The sequence below is a fragment of the Zingiber officinale genome, unplaced genomic scaffold (genome assembly GCF_018446385.1).
Source record: "Zingiber officinale cultivar Zhangliang unplaced genomic scaffold, Zo_v1.1 ctg61, whole genome shotgun sequence".
In the NCBI taxonomy this organism is placed as follows: Eukaryota; Viridiplantae; Streptophyta; class Magnoliopsida; order Zingiberales; family Zingiberaceae; genus Zingiber; species Zingiber officinale.
In genome coordinates, this window is record NW_024589959.1 from 460,226 (window position 1) to 472,512 (window position 12,287).

Genomic DNA, 12,287 nt, shown 5'->3' on the forward strand with positions numbered 1-12,287 from the left:
GGCCGTTTCTGGCAGTGCAACTCCTCGTTCCTTGGTTTGCGCCCGACCTGTGACCCCTCTTGTCTTCCTTCCCCTCGCCTGCTTACTCCTCGCAATCATGGATGGTAAGGAACTCTCCTGGTATTCCCGTTACATCTCTGATTTAGACCATCATGACCTGTCTTTGTTGCAATCCAATCTGAGGCTAGGCGCCGCATATGAGCTTCGTCTTCCCTCGCCAGATGAGCATCCTTCTTCTCCTCCCGAAGGGTTTATCACTGTTTTTAGGGACCAAATCTTAGGTGGTCTTCGTTTTCCTTTGCATCCTTTTTTCTCCGAGTTAAGTCAGTATTGCGGTATTGGTATCTCTCAGTTTGCCCCCAATGTGTTCCCAGCGGTTTGCGGAACCATCATCTTGTGCCGCATTTACCAAATCCCCTTGACCGCTAGACTATTCCATCACTTCTATTCCTTCCGGCGAGCCGAAGCGGGGGTATTCAATGTTCAGGCCAAGCCGGGCCATAAGTTTTTTGATGACCTACCTTCTTCCAATAAAGGCTGGAGATCTCGCTTTTTCTTCCTCAAGTCCCCCGTCCCCTTAGTCGGGCCTTCCCAATGGCGCCCCTCCTCGCTTCGGACTTCCCCTCGCATGTCCATGAACCTGCCTGCTCCGCGGCTATGGATAAGCTGAAAGGTGTCGTTGTTCGCCTGTCTGTGCTGATGCTAGAAGGCATCTTGAACGCTTTTGGCCTTAGTCCCGTCTCTACCGAAATTGGAGCTCCTTTTGGTAAGTTGTTATCTTTTTGTATACCGCTTTTCGCTAACTGAGGTGCTTTTTCTTCTTATTTTTCCAGTGGCTGTCATCCTCCGTTCCTTCGCCAGTCAAGAGACACCCGCGGTGGCCGTTCTGCAAGCTCTGAATGAGGAGCTAACCCAGGGTCCACCTTCTGCTCCCGCCGTCGCCGCCGGTCCGCAGCTTTCGGAACCCCGGCCTTCTGATGCGGAGGAGGCTCCGTTCCTTCCCACAGACGGCGCTAAATTTGATCCCATCCGGAGGCTGAGTCGGACGGAGGGTGGTCGAGGTGGCCCGATTGTTGACAGAAAGTCGTAGGTGATTCAGCTCCCGCGGAAGGCTGACGCTGCTGCAGGCTCTTGCACACACTCAGACAATCTCCCCCTTCACGTTAGAGACCGAAACCCAGGGAAAAAGTCCCCGGATCAGGCCCTCCGATGCTCAAGTCAAGTCCTTTTTCCCCAGAAAAGAACAGAGAGAAGAAGAAGAAAAAACAGTTGTGGAAAAAAGTGACGACGGAGTGTGTGCGCGTACCTGCGTCCGAGGGATCTCTCCCCTTTTATGCCTCCTCCTCTTAGAACCTGCCATCCTGTCAAAAAACGTTAGACGCTGGGCTTTGTCGCCTAGTTTCGGACACCTGTCGTGCTGCTATTTGTCGTGAAAGCATCTTTCTGTTTAGGAACCTCCGCCTTCGCACATGGGTTTTGTCTTGTAGTGAGGGACAGCTGGCAGGCTACTACTGGTTATGAGGGCATCTTTTCGTTTTAGGAACCTCCGCCTTCGCCCGCATTGTTGATATGTAATGATTCTCCTTGACGGATCGTTGAGATTCTCCGCAATCGTACTACTTAGCTCCTCCGATCCACTGTGACCTGCACCGGCCTGCACCCGTGGTTTGCATTTCCGGGCCTCCAAATCGCAGACCTGCAGCTCAAGCTGTCTATACACCGCTACGCCGATCCCGACCTACATCCTGCGCTTTGTATTTCCTGGCCCTCCACCGCAGGCCTGTAGCTCGAGTTGCCTCTTCTTAGCTCTGCCGATCCTGACCCGCCTTTGCGCTTTGTATTTCCTGGCCCTCCACCGCAGGCCTGTAGCTCGAGTTGCCTCTGCTTAGCTCTGCCGATCCCGACCCACCTCTGCGCTTTGTATTTCCTGGCCCTCCACCGCAGGCCTGTCGTCTCTCTTCGTTCTCCTACTGCTTCGCCCCTTCGATCAACAAGCCTGTCAGGCCTCTGGCTCTCCCCTATGCTCAACTTTGACTGTCTCGTCAGCTTGACTATTTGACCGCCAAGTCGCTTTGACTATTGACTGTCACATCCTCCTGACTTTTGGCCGCCATATGACCTTGACTTTTCTAACCCTTTCTTCATGGGCCCCTCCATTACCAACCGTATCAATATCCATTCGGCATATTAGGCACTAGATCTGCATTTGAATTTTGAAGTTTGATATTCTCAGTGCATTCCTTAATAAATTTATATGTGTTCAACGCGATATTATATATTTCAACATTGTTTTTGGGACTTTAATATAATTTTTTATGAGTAAACTGATTTGATACTGTTGCAGAATTTGATGATGGCAGATCGTTCATGGTTTACTATAGATGGGGCAGAGTAAGAGTCAGAGTTCAAGATAAGTTATTAGGACCTTACACTTCTCAATTGTGACAAAAAAGAAGAATACGTTTGTCCCTAGTGTTCCGTCAATTCGTCCCAGAGTAACACGGAAGAGGTAAATTACGGGCGACTATTAACCTTTGGAATAATGACTAGCACATAAGGGAGGTGTTTATCTCGATTTTGTCGAGATTCGAATCTCATACCTCATTATGACAACACCTCATATGGATACGGTGCATGTTTTATGGGGTCGATAGGATGCTGTGAGTAGGAGTCAAGGCCCCAAGAGGATCAGAAGTCAGGCTGACCTGGAGAACAGGAAGGTCAAAAGTCAAGCCTCCGTGGCAAGTCAACAGTCAGGCTGACTTGGAGGACAGGAAGGTCAAAAGTCAAGCCTCCGTGGCAGGTCAGCAGTCAAGTTGATCTGGAGGACAGGAAGGTCAAAAGTCAAGCCTCCATGGCAGGTCAGCAGTCAAGCTGATCTGGAGGACAGGAAGGTCAAAAGTCAAGCCTCCGTGGCAGGTCAGCAGTCAAGCTGATCTGGAGGACAGGAAGGTCAAAAGTCAAGCCTCCGTGGCAGGTCAGTAGTCAAGATGATGTGGAAGGCAGGAATGTCAAAAGTCAAGCCTCCGTGGCAGGTCAGCAGTCAAGATGATGTGAAAGACGGGAAGGTCAAAAGTCAAGCCTTCGTGGTCGGTCAGCAGTCATGCTGATGAAGACAGTAGGAAGGTCAAAAGTCCAGCTGACATGTCCAAAGTCAAAGTCTCAGCGGACAGGACGGTCAAAGGAGGAGATCATAAGACCAGTCCTGACAGTAAGTAATAAACGGGCCTGCGGGCCCGATATAGCTAAGGACGGAGTCTACAAGCCAATAGGTCTGAGACAGACCCAGCGTGCAGGTCAGGACGTTCATACCTTGGATAACAGCAGATAGATGTGGGTCGGCAGACAGACCCAGCGTGCAGGTCGGGACGTTCATGGCTTGGATAACAGCAGATAGATGTAGGTCGGCGGACAGATTCAGTGTGCAGGTCGGGACGTTCATGCCTTGGATAACAGCAGATAGATGTGGGTCGGCGGATAGACCCAGCGTGCAGGTTGGGGCGTTCAGGCCTTAGATAACAGCAGATAGATGTGGGTTGGCGAACAGATCCAACGTGCAGGTCGGGACGTACATGCCTTGGATAACAGTAGGCAGATGCGGGTCGAGAATCAGACTCATCGTGCAGGTCGGGACGTGCATGCCTTGGATAACAGTGAATAGCAGCAGACAGAGGCAGGTCGGGAAGCCGACCCAGCGTGCAGGTCGGGACGTACATGCCTTGGATAATAGCAGACAGCAGCAGACAGAGGCAGGTCAGGAAGCCGACCCAGCGTGCATGTCGGGACGTACATGCCTTGGATAATTAGACAGAGGGTCAGGAACCAGACCCAGCGTACAGGTCGGGACATACATGCCTTGGATAATCAGATAGATGAGGGTCAGGAACCAGACCTCGCGTGCAGGTCGGGACGTACATGCCTTGGATAATTAGACAGAGGAGGGTCAGGAACCAGACCCAGCGTGCAGGTCGGGACGTACATGCCTTGGATAAGCAGACAGATGAAGGTCAGAAACCAGACCCAGCGGGCAGATCGGGACGTACATGCCTTGGATAACAGTGAACAGCAACAGATAGAGGTAGGTTGGGAAGCCGATCCAGCGTGCAGGTCGGGATGTGCATGCCTTGGATAATCAGACAGAGGAGGGTCAGGAACCAGACCCAGCGTACAGGTCGGGACGTACATGCTTCGGATGACGCAGACGGAGGCAGGTCAAGAGACCAGACACTACATGACAAATATACAAGGAATCGTAACCACATGTCAGAGAATAATCATCACATATCAGGGAATATTCTAACGGTTGGAGGCTCGTACTCCTCTCGATTCCTCTCGAATTTTCGGTATACCATACTATAGCAAAATTTTTAATATCGATATTATTGGTAGATTTATATCAAAAATTTTGGTATACCTTACCAATACTAAAATTTTACTATAACTAGTATATAATTTATACCATACCGAAAATTTGATATACAACAAATTTTCGATATTTTTCTTTAAATTTTTGGTATCATCTTGCTCTTTTTATATTATGCATTACGTATAATATCATGCTATAGAAGTTTGAAAAGCATGTACTTTAGTACACACTAGAGGTCAATTGATGCTTAAATTACTTAAAACTTAAAAGACATGTTGCAAATTGAGACTAGTAACATGAAAGCCATTTTTCTTGTTTTCTTATAAACTTCCTCTTAGTGCACGGAATATTTAGTTGTTTGTAATCTCATTTGTAATATTTATGATTTATTGCACACTATTTAGTTGTTGCGGGCAGAATGTTTATAATTGTTTTCAATATTGATGTCGTTAAATTAGCTATTGGTTTAATTAATTAATTGATTCAAACAATTTTATTACTCAGTCTTCTCAGTAATATCCTATCAAGCAAAAAGATGAATTAAACAAGGAGGTCTTGTATCAATTAGATCATGATGAATTTTTAACACATATACATAGAGTGAAAATGATAATAATATAGGTTGTTGTTCTTGCGGTTTGTTCTCCTATCTAACATCCTTGTTTTGTTATTATCGGAAGTTATGATCAATATGTTTGTATCACTCATAGGAGACATGCTCTTCCCAAAGTGAAGAAATAAAACTCTTGCGGCAATAATTTGCATCTTCCAATAAGAAACTAAAGTAGTAATGCAATTTTGCAATTCATTATTGCTTATAAAAGTCTAATCTTGTTGTATGCTATTGCTGTTGTAAAACATAATTAGTTTATGACATTTTTGTTTTCTTAGATTGCCAACTTGACAACTACTGAAGTTGTGATGAAATATAAAGAGAAGAAGAAACAAGTTACTAATTTGCAAGTCCGTCTTGTAGATGCAGAGCTTTAGATAGTAGAACTAAGGAGGTTTCGAAAAAAAAATTGCATAACACAATATCGTTATTAATATTTATTTAATATAAGCATTTTAAAGTTTTTGTTGTGGTGAGCTTACTTTATGTAAAAACTTAAAGGAAATATAATTCTTCCTATGTTATATGAAGGTAGAACAAATGAATATATTTCTTATATAGCGTTCCTAATCCTCTTGGCCATTGAATTAACTTGACAAATAATGGTATATCTTCATAATATTATTATTTTTATTTTACAACATGTGCTTAATCATTTGTAATATAAAGATTCACCAATGCAATATAAACAACTTAGATATACCCTTTTAATTTTGATAAAGTATTCAACCAAGAAACTTCTCAAGAAGATGTTTTCGAAGAAATATCTCAACTAATTGAGAGTGCGCTTGATGGCTATAAGGTGTTTGTTAATACTCTTATTATTGTTCTATAAACTATGATCATTTTTTTACGGTAAATTTAGACAACAATATTTTTATTTTGCTTTTTAAAAAAATTATCTTTTGTACAATTGCATATTTGGATATGGTCAAACTGGATTTGGCAAAACTTACATAATGATTGGACAATGTTGAATGCCCTAAATAAAAAGGAGTTATATTTAAGGGTGATTTGATACGGTAAACTAATACCAAAATAGTATACTATATATTGTACTGAAAAATTCGGTATAAAAAATTCCATATCAATACAATATCAAAAATTCGGTATACCAAAATTTCAGTATAGTATAAATTTAATTCCATTTAACTTAAAACTTCGATATCAATACGGAATCATACTAAAATACTAAATCTTATACTGATATCAAAAATTTTGATATGGTATAATATCATATTGAAATTTTCGGTATACCAATAATATCGGTATCGTAAGCACTTATATCAATAAATTAGTATTTTTTTCCCACCCTTAATTATACCTAGATCATTTAAGTAAATTTTCAAGCGAGTCAATCCCTACAATCTCAAGGTTGGAAATATAAAATTTATGATTTGGATTGTTTTTCTTATCTTTGTTTATCGTTTCATTCTTTGTAACATGTTTTTTTGGTAATCTTAATTTGTTGATTTTTCTTTTTAGACATCCATGCTAGAAATATATAATAAAATAATTTATGATTTATTATTACCCGACAACCCTACTAACCTAGAAGTAAGTGGTCGTCTTAACAAACAATGCTTAATCAAGCATGATGCTAATGGTAATGTCTTCATTACTAATCTCACTGTGGTAGATGTTTAAAACAATAAGCAAGTCTCATTTCTCCTTCAACAAACTTCAGTAAAATGAGATATTCATTTTCCTTTTATATCCAAGTGCATTTTAAATTTAACTTTTAGAAACTTTGCTCTTTAATTTTATGTTGCAGTAAATCTGTTTGTAAGACCCTACTAAAGAGCAATATTCAAGAAGCCATTTTGTCTTCACTTTAAAGATTATCGGTGTTAACAAGGTGAGAACTTCTCATGCTTCCAAACTAGTACATAATTTTCATAGATGGATATATTAATATGACATATACTTAGAGAGCAGTGTACATATTTAAGGGGTATTGAACTTAATTGATCTGGTCAGAAGTGAGTGCTTGCCCAAAGTGGCGTTACTAGGATCGCTAGAAGGAGACTTAGGTAAAATGTTTATATTTTCTCAATCCTTCGTAATATTAATTCTAATTTCATTTTAAGCAGTTCATTTACTAAGAAACTTTTTGCCACTTTGAATGCAGGCCATCAACAAAAGTTTGTCGATCTTAAGCGATCCTTTTATTCCCAAAAAAGAAGTTCATGTTCCTTTCATGAACTCAAAGTTAACAATTCTTCTACAGATAAATTAGTGCAATATATTTGCATAGGCACATCAATTCTCTTCAAATTAGAAATTCAATCTTATGATTATTTTTTTTTCTTAATGGTAAGCTTATCTTGAGAGAGATTCGAAGACATTTATATTTGCCAATATATCGCCATAGGCAACTTTTTCTAATGAATCTTTATATTTACTCAAATTTGCCAGTCGAGTTCATTCATGCGAGACTGGAAATTCATGACAACAAACCCCAGCACAAAGTTTGACTCACAATCGAGACATGGATAATACCATGAATCCACTTGATATTGCTGTGTGAAAACTTGACCTGTTTATGATTTGTGTGTTCTCTTTGTAATGTTTATGATTTATTGCACACTGTTTAGTTGTTGTCGATAGTACTTTTATAATTGTTTTTGATATTAATATCATTATATTAGCTATTGGTTCAATTAATTGATCCAAACAATTTTATTACTCAGTCTTCTCAACAACATCTTATCAAGCAAAAAGATGAACTAAACAAGGTCTTGTATCAATTAGATTATGATAAATTTTAGCAGATATACATAGAGTTGAAATGATAATAGTAGAGGTTGTTTTTTTGAGGTTTGTTCTCCTACTTAACATCCTTGTTTTGTTATTCTCAGGAGTTATGATCAAATTATTTGTATCACTCACAGGAGACATGCTCTTTCCAAAGTGAAGAAATAAAACTCTTGCGGCAATAACTTGCATCTTCAAATAAGAATATGAAGTTGTAATGCAATTTTGTAATTCATTATTGCATTATAAAGGTCTAATCATATGTACTATTACTGTTGTAAAATATAACCAGTTTGTGATATTTTATATTTCTTAGAGAGTCGACTTGACAACTACTGAAGTTGTGACGAAATATGAAGAGAAGAAGAAACAAGTTACTAATTTTCAAGACCATCTTTGTAAATGCAGGGCTTCAGATAGTGGAACTAGAGAGGTTTCAAAAAAAAACTGCATAACACAATATCGGTATTAATGCTTATTTAACATAAGCATTTTAAAGTTCTTGTGTGTTGAGCTTACTTATATAAGAACTTAAAGGAAACATTAGCGTGTTCCGTAGAGTTTCTCTTCTACAATATTATTATTTTTGTTTTACAACATGTGCTTAATTATTTATAATATAAATTATAAAGGTTCACCAATGAAATATAAATAGCAAACGTACCTTTTTAGTTTTGATAAAGTATTCAACCAAGAAGCTTCTCAAAGAGATATTTTTGAAGAAATATTTCAACTAATTCATCTTAGTGGAGAAGCTAAGACATTGATGTTCATTAAAGAATCTTCATTTGGGTAATCCAACACACTCTAGTTTGCTATGAGGGTGAAGTCATGTGAGATTGCGGTTTCCATCATTGAATTCCAACATGCAGGGGTTCCTCCATCACAACCTAGATGTAAACGCCTTTAGATTGAGTTCTCACAAAGTAAATAAATTTTTCCTTTTGAATTTCTAGAAAACGGCTCAATGTATAAAATGTATCTAGGGGTAATCTAATATATCGTATCAAAAATTTTATATCATACCGTATACTATATCAAAAATTTTGACATTTGGAAAATATATACCGATACCATACCAACATTTTTATAGCTAAAATTTCGGTATATCAAACTTTTAATATGATTAAATTTCATATCTTTCATGTTCAAATTGTTTGGTATTTCGATGTATCGAAATTATAAAAGAAATAAATATATATTTATCGTAAATCACGGTAATGTTGAATTTCGAAATCTAATATCGTTGTTGTTGATTTTTGAAAATAACATCCTGTGGTGTTGGATTTCAAAATCCATCACCACATCGATGCTAATTTTTAAAATCCAAACTCACTAAATAATTTATAAAAGAATTATTTGATATTTTAGTATATCGAAAAATAATAAATCTAATACCGATATTGACAAATTTGGTATGGTATAATTTCATATCAAAATTTTTGGTATACCAAAATTTTTTATATAAATAGTATATATCATTATGTTATATATTATATATCGAAATTTTTAATATTTTCCCTACCCTAATTGTAGCATTCCAAAACTCCTTGTTTTTTTTGGACCAACTGCAATCATGATCCTGAAAAGATGAAAGAAGAAAAGTTTCATCCAATTCTACCAACTTCTTGTTCTCTAGTTGGTATTATTTACCTTATCTTCTCCACTCAGTGTAGGATGCATCATTGCTCATTGTCACCTACAGCATTATGCATTGCCATCTCTTCACAACCATCACCACCATCAATTTGTCACCTCCTAGAAGCCAATTGATTCATCTGTTGTTTGCCGACTATCAATTGTGCCAAGGAAGTGAGATCTCTAATTTCCAAACATCTTTTAGGAATTTCAGCCGGACATGAAGGAAAACAAGAGGAAGCAGCTTCGACTCCACTGCAACAAGCACTTCAACTTGTCAACTCATTGGTTTCCTCCTCTTATCAATTCAATGCTTTGCAGGGAAATGACAATTGATCCGCAGCAAACTCTGAGCAACTAGTTTCAGGCCTCATAGTGGCTAAGAACAACAACTGCTTTAGCAAAGCCAATGAATTGGCTAAACCGATTCTGTCAACCTTGGGTGATGTCTGTTTGCTCTTGGATCGATGCAGTGATGAATCTTACGACGGAGGGAAGCTCCGGTTGAGGAGTGATCTTGATGCCACCGTCTCCAAGAGACCAAGATGACTTCCACATCAACAGCCTCACTTAAATGAAACTCTTCCCCCAATGTGATGAACTCCCAAGCCATCATCCTATCAAAGCCAGGTGCCAATGCCAGTAGAGAGGACATCAAATTCTATATCAAAGATCTTTTATTGAGGCTAAGGATTGGAGATCTGATCATGAGGATCCAAACCTTAGTTACCCTCAAAGAGATTCCCGTCAAAGATGAGAAAGATGTACTAATTATGAAATCGGACAATGGGTGGTCAGTTTCTGCTCATCGAGGCATAACAACTCTGCTCAAGATATGTGTTCATCCAAATAATAGCAAAGAGTTGGTTGTTTTGGATTGCCAAATTCTGAAAAACCTTAGTAGTGTGGAAGAGATGAGGAGGTTCATTGTGGAAGGAGGAGCAATTCTGGTTCTTTCGAAGCTCTCGAAGTCGATTGAGGAATCGCATCAGATTCAAAAGATAGAATTGCTTCAAGATTCGGCCTCAGGTGATCAGGATCATTGATTCACTGCTTCAATTACTTGACCCTGCTTCACCATACACAGCAAAGGCAAGAGACGTGGGCCTAATGGCCACCCAAACATTATGCTACTCTCAGCAAGCTCTATCAATACACTGATAAGCTCTGGTTTCTTACAAAGTGTATCTCTTTTTTATCTGAATCACAGTGAGATTTCAGATCCAGGAATTGGCTCTGAAGAAAGGCCATGGGCAATGCAGGCTTCATGCCACAGCTTGTGAGACTAACGGGGGCCAAATCATCTGAAATCCGAGAGAAATCAGCAGAGATCGAAGAAGAGCACAATGTAAACCAGATCATGAGGTGCCTTGCTTTCGGTGACAAATTAGTAACAAAGAATCATCTGCTCTCCATATTGAAGGCAATGGCAGAGAGCAGCAGCGGGAGGAGGAAGATCATGGTTTCTGGTTGCGTGTAGTGCATTGAGAAATTAGCAGAAGCTAATGAATTGGAGACGAAGAAGATGATGAAGAAGCTTTCCTGCAATGGATTAAGGAATAAGCTGAATGCAATTTGGAGCCACTGAGTATCTTCAATTGTAATCTTAAATTTTGTTTTTCAATAAGTATTGCTGATCCCGTCCGGAAGCTGAGTCAGACGGAGGTCAACCGCGCTGTCTTCGATGTTGACGGAAAGTCATTGGGATGCTTTGCTGACCTGGTACCTCGCGGAAAGGGTCACACGGGCGGATGACGGGGGGTGATGACTGGGACGGCGAAGGGATGGCTCTGTGCACACTCAAACGAGCACACGGGGCGTTAGAGACCAAGAATTAGGGAAAAAGTCCCCGGAACAGACCCTCCGACGCTCAAGTCAAATACTTTTCCCCCAGAAGAACAGTAAAGAGAAAGGACGAAAGTAAAATAGTGATGTGAAAAGGTGAATGAGCGTACTTGCGTAGGAGAGAGAACCCCTCTTTTTATATGACAGTGCGTACTTCTGGAGTCTGACAGGTGTCAGGGAATGTCGGGTGCCAGGATTTGTCTGGTGGTGAATGACACGTGTCACCTTATTAGAGGCCTAAGGAAGATTCCATTATCGTCGAGCTACAGACCATTAGCATATTCTCTGACAAGCACCAGTTATTCCCTAATAGGTGGTTACGATTTTCTGGCTCAGTTGTCGTGTAGTGCTAGGCTGACCGGGTGTAAAGGAAAAAGCGTTTGGTGATTAGTGATCTGGGACTTCCTTCTATAAATCCTGCTCCATAAGTCCAGACCTGTAAGTTCGTACCTGTATTTCCTGAACTGTGTATCCCATCCTGTATTTCCTGAACTGTGTTACATGACCTGTATATCTTGCTCCGTATGTTCAGACCTGTAATTCCTTACCTGTATTTCCTGAACTACGCCTGGACCAGTATTGTCTGATCTGTAAATCCGGACCTGTGATCACTGATTCGCCTCTCCTGGCCCACACACCTTGATCCATACATCCCGACCTACCAGTCCTGGTCTGCAAGTTTTGCCCTGTACGTGCGCCTGGACCAGTATTACCTGATCTATAAATCCCGACCTGTGATCACTTATTCACCTCTCCTGACCCACACGCTTTGATCCATACATCCCGGCCTACCAGTCCTGGTCTGCAAGTTCTGCCCTGTACGCCTGGACCAATATTACCTGATCTGTAAATCCTGACCTGTGATCAGTTATTCGCCTCTCCTGGCCCACACACCTTGATCCACACATCCCGGTCTACAAGTCCTGGTCTACAAATCCTGCCCAGTACGCCCTGACCGAGCGATACCTAATCAGTGACCTTTGCAAACCCCGTTCATCCCCCATGGCCTGTCAGTTCTCCTTCCGACCCTTCTCCGCTATGCCCCCTGACTTTTGACCGTTACATCTC

The 12,287-nt window shown here is 40.5% G+C and overlaps 1 pseudogene; it reads left to right on the forward strand.

Moving 5' to 3' along the window:
- Positions 1-594: 594 nt before the first annotated feature.
- On the forward strand, positions 595-11,558 carry LOC122037531 (annotated as a pseudogene).
- Positions 11,559-12,287: the final 729 nt, after the last annotated feature.